This window comes from Ixodes scapularis, unplaced genomic scaffold (genome assembly GCF_016920785.2).
Source record: "Ixodes scapularis isolate PalLabHiFi unplaced genomic scaffold, ASM1692078v2 PGA_scaffold1__304_contigs__length_218370807, whole genome shotgun sequence".
Lineage (NCBI taxonomy): Eukaryota > Metazoa > Arthropoda > Arachnida > Ixodida > Ixodidae > Ixodes > Ixodes scapularis.
In genome coordinates, this window is record NW_024609846.1 from 97,170,704 (window position 1) to 97,183,392 (window position 12,689).

Genomic DNA, 12,689 nt, shown 5'->3' on the forward strand with positions numbered 1-12,689 from the left:
ATCAATAGAGAGTTTTAGTAGATCGTTCTAAGGACTCCGATAACGACACCCGATACTCCGCCACCGCCTCCTTTGCGCATGCATAGTATCGTTATCGGGGCTATTGGAGGTATCGGAACGATCTACTAAAACTCTTCATTGTTGTAGCAGACTTTTTCTTACGTCAAGCAATCGGTACTGATTTTACGACATATTTCAAGCGAGTACAGTGGCACCTTTAATTCAGAAAATCTATGCCACGCCGACTCAGAGCGCACCACGGCGCACAGGGTAGCCTGCTCCTCATCCACCCCGAGGTGTTAGATGACTCGGCGAAGTGCGACCCAAGAGTCATAATGACCGTCGACTTCAGGATAGTTTTCGACGTCTCGATTATGCTTCGAAACAGAGCATTAGCACTGGGATTTTGCTCTTCATTGTCCTAAAAAAACTTATTGTTATTCTGATGGTGGCCTCAGTCGTGTGAATGGCCACAGGCGTCCCATTTATTCTTCGATCACTGGCCGTGAGAGCTCGCTGCCCACAATGGTGACACACATTATTGTGATTCTCGAAGTGGGCTCGGTTGTGTGAATGGCCACAGAGGTCCAGTTTATGCTTCGAAATGAAGCACTGGCACTGGTATTTATCTCTCCACTGTGCTAACACACGTCATTGTTATTCCAAGAGTGGTCTGTCGTGTGTGTGGCCACAGGCGTCCTGTTTACGCGTATACTTCGAAACAGATCACTGGAGCTATGATTTTACTGTCCACTATGCTTCCACCCGTTACTGCTATTCTCGGAGCTGCCTCAACCGTGTGAATGGCTATGGAGTTCTTGTTCATGCTTCGAAACAGATCACTGGCAGTGAAAACTCGCTGCCCACATAGCTGAAACACGTATTGTGATCCTCAGAGTGGCCTCAGTCGTGTGAATGGCCACAGACGCCCCGTTTAGGCTTCGTAACAGATCACTGGCAGTGAGAGCTCGCTGCCCACAGTGCCGACACACATTATTATTAATGTCAGAGTGGCCTCAGGCCTGCGAATGGCCACAGACGTCCCCTTTAGGATTCGAAACAGAGCACTGGTACTGGGATTTTGCTCTCCGCTGTGCTAACACAAGGTATTGTTATTCCCGGAGGTGCCTCAGTCACCTGAATGGCCACAGACGTCCCATTTATACATTAAAGCGGAGCACTAGAAGTGATGTGTTGTGTCGTTTTTCTTAGACAAAAAAGTGCTTATTGGCAATCAAAATTCCACTTGTTGCGTAGCGAAGATTTTTAGACAGCGGGAAGCCAATATCGCATCTGATGCCTCTGCCGTAGATGGGTTGCAAACTTTTGCTTTTGCGAAGTTGAACTCCATACGAGTGATTCATGGCACAGTGCAATATATAGACCAGCTTAGACATTATCGCAAACAAAAGAAACGTTTGTCTGGTGGCTCCCATATCGAAAAATATTATACGGCAACGAAGCAGAGAAGCATGACAACATGAGACACGGAAGGTCAGTCGTGTTCAAAAACGACAATCCGATTTTACTGCATATGAGTGGTCCTTAAAAGAGCCGTTTTGTGATCTGAGATGTTGCTCACTTTCTCTTAATTGTGGTGTTCAACTTCGTCAAGGTACTCGATATCAGACGGGTGACTCTCGGATGGAATGTCCTCTCCATCCAGCTAGATGACGATGGGCTGAATGTGGGCACTTGTGGAACCGCCTCGTCTGAACGTTTCTTCAGTGTCAATAACGTGCCTCACAGAATTCATCCAGTTCTCAGTGGTGACCTTGCCAACTTCTTCGTTGAAGAGTGTCCCCACGTCGTTGATCTTGAACGTCGTAATTCGTGCAGCAACACCATTCTTGATCTCGGCCCATATCAGTTCAATAGGATTGAGCTCGCATGCAGTGTTACGTTGGGAGCCTGACCATAGTGCAGCCAGCCGTCTCGGCAGCAGCGTCCACTCGATACTTTAGGTGCTGTGCATTCACCAAGGCCACAAGGTCGAGGAGCTGCTTCTTCAGCATCTTGGGGTCCCATGAAATGTTTTTACACGTCAGCCATTTCGAATGTCGTCCTTCCGGGAACTCGTCGTCGGCACTGCTTCCAACCGCCATGAATGGTAAGAAGAGTTGTCCAATACGATAACGTTTCCCGTCGGCAGTTTGTCGAGGACACCGTCGAACCACTTCGCGAAGCGTGTGCCATCCATTTCCTCGTGGTAATCGCCGGTCATTTCGCCACGAAACAGTAGTAGCCGTCGACGAAGCCTTCATCGCTGCCGATGTGGGTGACGGTAAGACGCTGGCCCTTCCTCGATGGCTGCTCGAGGCCCGTCGAGAGATCACGCATGAGGGCGTCGTGGGACGCGGCCACGGTCGTGTCTACCCACACCCATGAGACAGTGTGCCCTGCCGTCACCCACGTCTCGTCCAGGTAGATCTGCCGACCATCTTTTCGTTGACGGGCGATCAAATGCAGGTAACTCTGCTGCCAGACGACGATGTCTTCTCGTTCAAACAGCAGCGAGTTCCGTTCCCTCTTGTAATGCATAATCCGATGTCGTGGAGAAGGCGACGCACAGTCAAAGCTTTCAACGAGAGAAGTTCAGTGCTCGTGCAGGATTCGGCCCTTGTCTTTTTGACCGTGGGGACCTCGTTCGGTCGGATGAAACGTTAGACGCACGATCTCAGCGCGCACAACGTGAAGTCACAGTGTCTGACTTTGCACCGCCTCTTGCTTTCACTTGCTGGGAGCTTCCGAGAAGATGTCACAACTTGTCCCTCGGTTGCTTTAGTCCACTTCTTGATCTTGAGGATGGTCCGTACGCCAACGCCATGCAGTGTGCTGACTTCGATGCAGGACTCCTCCACAGTGAGGCCGAGCTGGCCGGGCTTGGCGGGCATTGCGTGTCGCACCTGAACGTACACGTTCGTTATCAGCTGCCGTGCAACTCGGTTGAGGACATCGCCGCTCTTATGCTTCCTGTAAAGGAACCTTGGCGTAGACGGCGGGGATCCACCAGACTCTCTTGGCGAAGAAGAATCAGAGAAATTGCATTCCGCTGTCTCCACGTTGGGATTCATAACGGAAAACAAATATAGGACACCTTCCGATTTGTCAAAAATCGAATCGCAGGGGTTTTCAAAACCCGAAACGTGAGTGTGTTCAAAACCTGAAACGCAGGAGTATTTGGTTTTCTCCGCTTTCTATAACGCCTCCTGGTTTAAGGTGCAACCCCACCGTGCATGACGTTTTGGTGCTTTTCCGACGGCTTATAACTTTCTTTTTATGTATCTTACAATTATAAAGTTAGTGTCAAATTAAAGAGCAGTTTCTCAACAATGCTTTAATGTCTTGATATTACGATTATTTTTAGTTGTTAGTTAATTATTTGGCTTTTAATAGACCACAGTCTCTACTACTGAAAAAATTATTTCTCGAGTTATAACGTCCCATCGTCCACGATATTTTACGTGAGCGTTCGGTTAGATGTAATAAAATAAAAAAGTAAGCAACGAACTGTACAGATAATGTATATTTTAAAATAAAAAATAAAGTTTAAAATTGTAATATTTTATGGCGCTATAAAAACGGAATCATGTCAACTAATCAAAATAACGAGACATTAAATTATGAAGCATCCTTCGATATTACATTTTCCAGAACTTTCATATCGATATATTACACGTTAAGAATGTTATAAGACCTCAAACTTTTCCCATTCAGTTACGGCGAATTGTAGTTTGTTAATATAAAGTACAGATGGCGACACGTGTTCAAGAACAGCTTGATGTGCATTTTCCGTCCTGTGCCGCTTGGAACGCCACGTGAAAGACAGAAAAAGCGCCAGATGTCAAGGTGTCAGATGCCTGGATGCCCGCAGTGAGCGAGCCAGAGATGTGAGAACAACAAGTTCGAGGCTGCGGGTGCACCACAGCTACTTTTGCGCGCGTTCTACTGTGTGAGAATCGGCCCCGCCATCACCGTGGGTGGACGCGGGAACAGGACCGAGCTTCTTTTTCTTTCCATTGCGTGTTGGCGTTTGCACGTGCGCCCCTGTGTGTGGGTGAACTGGCGACGCTCGTGCGAGGGGGGCAGGGGAGGCTTGGAGAAGAGAAGAAGACAAGGACAGCGCGTGCGGTAACCTTTTGCGAGACATTCGAAAATGAGCTTGGCTTGTAAATAGGCGTGTTCTTTTTTTCTCCTATCCGCGGAGTCCTGTCTGGTTTTCTCTTCCGTCAGCGACCATCAGCTGCCTCCGTCGTCGGGTCCCGGCGCAATCTCCAAGAAAGAACATCTTCACTGGCGCAGTCGACAGGATTGCGTCAGCGGACCACGGCGGCGTGATCTTCACAACGGAATCGGCGGACAGCGACTTGACGCGGCTTTGGTGGAGCCTTCTACAGAGAAGACTGGACCACCGAGCTCCTTGAAGATTGGACCACCGAGCTACTTCGTGGTGACAGAGGTACCTCGGACCTGATGCCGTCCCACTCCAGCGAGGAACGCCTGAATCTACAGCTCGGACATCATTTTCGTGCCTGACTATTCTGAGCAGCGGGCTGCGTCTGTGATCCGGCGGCAGTCGTTGACCTTACGGTAAGGTGATTCTTTGACGTGTGCCCGCCATGGATGCAGACAGTGCAGAGCGGCGGATGCCGGTTCTAATGCCCGAGCAGAATAGGGGTCGGAATAGGGATGTTGACGGGCCTGGTGAATCGTCACCTTCGAGTGGATTAGGGGCAAACTCGCAGACACAAGGGGAGGGGAACGGAGGAATCCGATCAGGCAGCTTAATTGAAAAGGAGATAGAACTAGTGAGGGAGAAAGAACGGCTAATACGTCTCGAGCTAGAGCTAGAACATCTACGCTCAGAAAACCGAAGGCGAGCCAGCGGAGGCGGCATGGAGTTCAACCTCCGAGGTGAAGTTTTTCGCTTTTCGAGATTGATGAAGGGAGTGCTGACTCCCATGCCGTCGTCCGACATATTAGTGCCGAGCTGGTTTGATGGCGTAGAAAACGTCTTCGAGACACATGAAGTCCCTGAGCGGCTCAGAGGATATCTTGTGCGACCTTATTTCACGGAGAGCATGCGTGCACTAGTGAATAGGGTGAACACGGGCGAGAGAAGTGGATATGGTGCGGTCAAAGAACAGGTATTGTTAGAGCTCGGACTGTCGAGCTGAGGTCTGGAGGCCCTTTATTGAAACCACCACTTCTCTCAAGGAAAAACGCGAGAGCCCAAGGCAGGGCATCGTACCGGAAAATTATCGGGTGAAGTGTTTTAAATGCAAGGAATTGGGGCACTATTCCCGCGAATGTCCCCGGACGAAGACACCAGAAGAACTTCTGTTTCACAAGAAAAGAGTAGACGCCAAGAATGTCACCGTGGAGGAAGATTCCAGTCGTGAGCCCGACAAGGTGACGACCGAGGTGGGCAAGACCGACGGTACCAACTTGGACAACCAAGATCAGAAGAGGTGGGACCCATCGGTCCGCGAGGTGCCTCAGATTCTGTTACAAGCCGACGACACGAAACGGTCGTCGAAGAACAATCGCTGCTGCGTGTCTGTGCAGGCGGACGTTGACGACAGAAATGAGCTGAACGTCTCGCGTGCCTGGAGGACGTCACAGCGAGCCGAGGATGACCACGACGAGCAGGTGAACGTCGACGACGAAAGGCCGTGCACTTGGCCTGGGCGGCAGGCGTCCCGGCGATCTGAGGACGACCCATGTGTGAACTTCGACAACGTCTTGGCCGGTCCCGGCATCTTACCTGGGTTGCACAAGTTCCTACAAGCCAATAACGACGACGTTGAGAACGTGGGCGCCGGTTACAAAGAAGAACCGAGGGTATCTTCTGGGAGGCGGAAATGCCGGCAAGTCAAAGATGACGACGGCGAAAACGTGGACGGCGACGAAGGACCGAACTTATCGTCTGGGCGGCAGGCGTTCCGGCAAGCCGAGGACGACGACGGCGAGAACGTGGACGACGAAGGACCGAACTTATCGCCTGGGCGGCAGGATGACCATGACGAGAATGTGAACGTGGACGACGAAAAAGAACCGGATATTTTGCTTTGTTGGCAGACGTTCTGGCAAGCTGATGACGACCACGGCAAGGAAGTGGGTGTCGACAAGAAGTCGGACATCTTGTTAGGGTGGCTGACGTCACCACCGGCCGGTGAAGGTGTCAGGGAAAGCGGGGACAGTGACGAGGACACCGTCTTCGAGATGAAGATGTCCCAGATTATAGCTAAGGACGCCGATGAAGACTTGACCACCTGCCAGCCGGCCACGTATGAGAGAGCTGGGAGTGTAGAAGGCGTCGACAACGGCGACCACCTGCGAGGCCCTTTCCTGATTCGTAAATCAAGACAGAGTATAAACTGTCGTCGCTCTTGCGCGGAGAAATTCCGGAAACAGCTACACACCGTCCGATTCAAGCCCCGCCGAAATCTGGGTGGCTTGAATAACCTGTCGGCAAAGAGGCCTAGGCTAGGAGGCTAGATGCTGCGCTAGTCTCGGCGCGAGATTTGTCGCTGCTTTGGAGCCTTGGCGGGCACAGTAAGAATCACTTTACTAGCATATGATTTGCATATTGGGGGAAATTTCTCTTATAGTTTGGATTCTTGCGGGTCGAGTCACAAACTCTGTGCAAGGTGTGACTGATATGCGTTCCCGTTTGAGTTTAGATGTTATATATATTATTTTTGACATTTCGGGTCTAAAAAATATACTTAGTCGGGAGGTGTGAGAATCGGCCCCGCCATCACCGTGGGTGGACGCGGGAACAGGACCGAGCTTCTTTTTCTTTCCATTGCGTGTTGGCGTTTGCACGTGCGCCCCTGTGTGTGGGTGAACTGGCGACGCTCGTGCGAGGGGGGCAGGGGAGGCTTGGAGAAGAGAAGAAGACAAGGACAGCGCGTGCGGTAACCTTTTGCGAGACATTCGAAAATGAGCTTGGCTTGTAAATAGGCGTGTTCTTTTTTTCTCCTATCCGCGGAGTCCTGTCTGGTTTTCTCTTCCGTCAGCGACCATCAGCTGCCTCCGTCGTCGGGTCCCGGCGCAATCTCCAAGAAAGAACATCTTCACTTACTGTGCGTCGGTACACATGCCCGACGCGATCCAAATGAAATGGGCGCCATGAAATGCATTCTGCCATTTCAGATTCCACCACGTATACGAAAACATTTTAATGTTTTTATCACTTGCATAATTCTTTTACGATATCAAACTCTGCTTGTCGGAATGGTTCGACTATATTTTGTTTCAGAAACCACCTCGGTGGCTCTTAAGTGGCAATGACATTAAAACGTCTCAGTTCCTCTCAGCCAAAGCGCTGGCCAATGAATCTATATTTGTCGGGTTTAAATATCGGCCGAGGTGCCCGCAATCCGACGGAGGCCGATCTGAGATTTCGGCTGCACGTCAAAAGATCTACGGTTAGTCAAAATAAACCCGCAATAATTTTTTTTTTTATTTGGGCGTGTTAAGTTCTTTTTGTTGGTTTGGCTTGTGAAACCCTAAGATCTGAATATTTGCTTTGCTTTACCTTAGTTTGGAGCGCAACCAACGCTACGGGCTGATGAAGCCACTGAAGTAGCGCCAAGAGTCTGAGGTCAAGCTGTTCGTTCTCTTTCTGTGCTTATGCGGTCGGGCTAAACTAGACCCACTAAATAAGCTACGCTTCATACAGATATGTATGCTTAAAATGATGGTTGTCAGTTATCTGAAGCTTTATCTGAAATCACAGGAAACACTTTTCCTACCTCCACAAATGTTTAAACAGTTGGCGACAAAGCAAAGCAATATTACGTGAGCTTCCTGACACCGAAACTATTGCTGAGGAAGTCGCACTTTTGAATCATGACGACCGGCAGTTGCATTTCATTTTTTACTAACCACCAACATGGCGGCGCCCAAAACAATATCGGGGGAAAAATTGCCGTACTCTAAGTGTAGCTCATTTGGTCTAGCTCACAGGATAAATCTAGAGATAAATCAAGTGCGGTGGGGGATCGTTGGCCGAGTGTGTTGTGGCACCGCAGATCAGAGCACGTGGAGAAATGCTCGAGTGCGAGCTCCGTTCAAAGCACGGAGCTCCCGCTGCAGAGCGTGCAGGGACTAAATCCCCTCGATGTATTTGCGTTGGTCTTCCAAATAACCTGAAAGGTGCCAGTGCACGAGGCCCGTGTCTCGACCGGCCCTTGGACACAAATGGCGACGCAGCACTAATACACTCGAGTTGCCCGTGTGGCACGCGTGCCACACGGGCAACTCGAATGTCATTTACAACGAATCGGCTCGCGATTTGTCGCGCGTGGAACGCCCCACGCTCGGAGTGTTGCGCGCCGATTGTCCGATCCTTCAATTGTCATTCGTTCGAGCCCCACCCCTGCCCGTTTCGATCTGGATGAGCATCGTACCGGCGTCCGGTCGTGTATCACTACTGCGTGATGCACGTTAAAGACCCCAGGCTAGCGGCTGTACCGCACTGGCTAAATTGCTCATCTACAGCTGGGAGACTCGTCGCCCCTGTGAGGCAGACCAAGTTCTAGGCTGTATAAACACACACACAACCCAATTATTAATTCAATTGTCATTCGTTGTAAATGGAATTTGAGTTGCCCGTGTGGCGCGGGCACCGTGGGCACGGGTATATAATGACTGGCCCCTGAAAGCGAATGGCGGCGGAGCGCCCACTCGTGGCACGTGTCTTGCGCGTTTTCACAATAATGGTTGGCGGTACTTGTAAAAAGCGCCTTTATCAAGGGGCTTTAGCAGGGACCCTGGGTTCAGTCGCCAATCTGCATCCTACCGTCGTGCAATCGTGTATAACATATACTGCGTAATTCACGGTAAAGACCCCGAGCTAACAGTTGCACTGCACTTTTTATAACCTTCATCGGTTAACAATGTCGTCCTACAAAATTGCTGCTCTCTAAGAAACTAACGACTAATTTTGAATGCGCCGTTACATCGAATATTTATTGTGCGTTCGAGTTATTTTTTATTTTTATCTACATCTTTGATTATGTGGCTCTTACTTATAATGAAACAGACTATAGTTTCTATAGTCTGTTTCAATAGTCTGGTCGATATTACAGACTATAGTTGTCAGACTTCTAGAAAATATTATATAACTAAGAAAATGGCACGTGAACGTAAAAGTAAAAAAAAAAAAGCAAAACGCATAGGCGCATTTAATAAAAATAATTGAAATAATAGAATTGATTATAATTGTGTTTTCAAATGTTTGAGCGCCCCAAACGCTATAAAAGCGAGCTCGGTGCTTTGGATGGTGCGCTTGTTCACTGGAAGTGTAGTTCAGGACAGTATGCTCGCACTCGTATGTTCCTCTTCGCTTGCAGGATAAAACCAAGTACTTTATTGATAATGTATTTAGTAAGACAAAGCTTACCTTCTGTATATGTGCAATGCCCTCAGTTTTCGCGTGATTACACGCTTGTTTATCATTATTGTTTTCGTTTCCCACAGCGATTCAGTTCGTGCTCTTTTGTGTGCTACATGAATTATTAGAGACCAAGGTAACCCAAGAGCATTCTTTTTCGCGGATTCTAAAAAAAAAACAAAAAACAAACAAACAACCTATGCAACTTGCTACGTGTGCCACAACCAATAGAAAATATTCTAAGCTTCACATATGACCGCTTGCCTGACTAAACATTGTTGCTTTTATCGTATGAAATCACGTGGGAAAAACTCGTTCTAGGCACGCGACTGTTGGCATGCAGTGAATACTCATAATCCAGTGATGTGATTGGCCTAAGCCATTTTGGAGCACCTTTTGGAGCAGCCAAAACAGTGTTTTGGAGCAGCAAATGTGTACTTTGGAGCAGCCAAAACAGTGTTTCAGAGCAGAAAAAGTGACGTTTGGAGCATATATTCTTAGAAAAATTAATATTTTTTTTTAAGTGCTGGACAAACGAAGGCCACTTTGTGTTGTGTTGTGATGTGACGTGTTGGGGCGGAACTCGCTGCTTGTGTTTTTGGTGCTGAGACATCCCACAAGTATACAAAGCTGTAAGCGTTGCCAAAAAATTCCGAAAAAAAAAAAAAAAAAAAAACACTTGCTATCGTTTTACTGGTTCCCGACGTGGCAGATTTTTATAAAAAGTAAGCAAACCTAAAACAATGAATTGCAAGCGTCCCGGCTGGTGCCTCTCGTGCAATCATGTTCACATGCACGTGAGGGCAACTTCGGCAGGCTTGCAGTTAGTTACACGTGATTCGCCACGCGAGCGGTGACAACAGCTGTTCGACCGAAACCGAAACCATGGCACCAACTAGTTCCCAAAATAGTATGCAAAATGTAACTGTCCAGCAAACGACAATAAAAAGACCAGCGGCGCGTGCTTGCAGGCCGGCAGGCGAGGTACAGGCTAAACTCACAGGAAAAAAGAACCTGAGAGTATCGATGCAAGACATTACGAATCAAGGTCAAGAAGTTCTTGGAGCGCTTTGTGCAACGACTGAACTCGAGACAAACAAGCGCGCTGTGCGGGTTCAGCGTGCATACATTGCCTTCGTTGCTTTAGCTCGCTTCTCGTCATCAACTTTCTTTCGCGGCAGATTTTTCACGTACCGGGGTCCCTCTCGATAGAAAGCCCACCGAGAGAAACCTAGGTTATCAAAACTTCGCCAAGCATTAATTGAGTTAAAGAGGGATTTTTATGGCAGCGTATGATTTAAACAAGAGCAGGAATGTCGATGCGTTTCAGTTTAGAAAGCGCCATATCTGCAGCGACGTGGGGACGGCAACACACGACGTCGCGCGACCACGGCGACTGTGGTCGCGCGAGCGCTTCAGCTCACAAAGTAACTCTCGCCACGCAAAAACGTGGTTTTGTTTCACAGCATGACGGCATGGCTGGAACCCGGCACACTAACGTCGGAGCGTCCGCACACGCACACGTGTATCGCTAGAAAAAAAGAAAAAAATGAAAAAAAAACGTGACACGAGATTTTCGAGACGACGAGAGCGCGAAACGCAAGACGACGGGAAAAATCATGCAAGACCGAATAGGCGATTGATGCAGGGTACTTTGTGTCGGGCGGCGTCTTGTGCCACCTAGCTCATGCATGCTCAATTACGGTTCTTAGTTTTGTTTTGAAAGGCGACCAAAATTGCTCCCTTGGCGCAGGCTTGGCGCAGATTAGCCATATTTCGGTGAATTGTGGCAGGATGTAGCAGGGTTAGCCCCTTGGCGCAGTTTGGCGCAATTGGCGCAGCAATCACATCACTTATAATCGGGGCCGAGATGATTGGTGGCCGTCAGCAGGTGGAGTTTTTCTACCAACGCAGAGTTAGAATGTTTCCTTCTTTCTGCTTTAAGCAATCAGAAGACAACTTACACCAAGTCTGAGGGTAATAAATTACTATGAGCATTCAAACACAATGGCCTGAGCAGTATATGCGTACAAGCTTTAGCTTTTGATGCACCCTTAACTTTCGACACGCTCAACGCTAGTGTAAAACGTAGGGCAGTTTCATTCTTAATCAGCGTACCATGTGCGTGCTTACACTATATTTTATACAACGTCAAAGCCTACCCGTTTGCATCGTTTTCATTTTTGCACACCACTACTTGCGCGCATGAATCACCAAATTAAGACTGGCACAGGATGTCACAAAAACAATTTAAAGGGTTGTTTTTTTACCGCAAAAATAAACTACGGATTGCCAAACGCTCATTCTCCGCCCAAAGGTAGCGCTAGGTCACAACCAGATGCCAAAGTTTCATCCCGAACATTCAAAAGTTATAAGTGATTTTGTGAAAATTCCAATGGGAAAAATGGAGCCCATTTTTGGGCCTGTTTTTCGTTTCTGGTGCCATAGAGCCTTATGTATTCGAAAACTCCTTTGGCCGCTTTTTTCCTCACTGAACGTTTCAGAAAATCACTTATAATTTTTGAAGAAGGTGTCGTATTGGGCTGAAACTTTGACAACTGGTTGTGCCTCTAGCGCTACCTATGGGCGGAGAATGAGCGTTCGGCGATGCCTAGTTTATTCTAAAGAAACCCTGTATTTTTTCCTTTTGTGACACACTGCAAGTTGCTTAAACTATGTGCAAAAGCTATTAACAGACCCAGAATCTTTGCATGGTCAGTCATTGCATTTATCACCGAATTCGTATTAAAATTTATATTTATTCTTTATTGCTGTGAGTTTGTTTTTAAACTCGGCATTTTTTATTATGACCCCCGCACCATTCCTACTTTGGGTTTACCAAACTCAACATCTAAACCTGAGTGTAATTTTTTTTTGTTTTCCAGTCTCGTGGTTTGGGTCAGAATAAACACCCAGCTACCTAAATGAGACACCTGACCGCCCAACAAATCTAGTCTTTTCTTTTAGGTAGTTAATTTCTCAAGCTAGAATTTTGGAAACCAGACTATGATGTCATCACGTTCTGCTGGAAATCCACAAAGATCCAAACACATGCACAATAAAAGGGCCGGCCCGTCATATTGCCGCCCGCAGAGCCGAGAAAGCAACGCTCGGTCACGGACTTCTGGAAGATTCGCGTTCATTCTTGCACCAGACGGAACTTTCGCCCTGTTTTCTTGTCCTCGAAAGTGCCAGTTCATCCTCGCCCCGAACGCGCGACGCTCGAACCTTCTTTGCCGAACTTTCGAGATGGTGACGTGACGCACTCTAGATAAGCAACTGC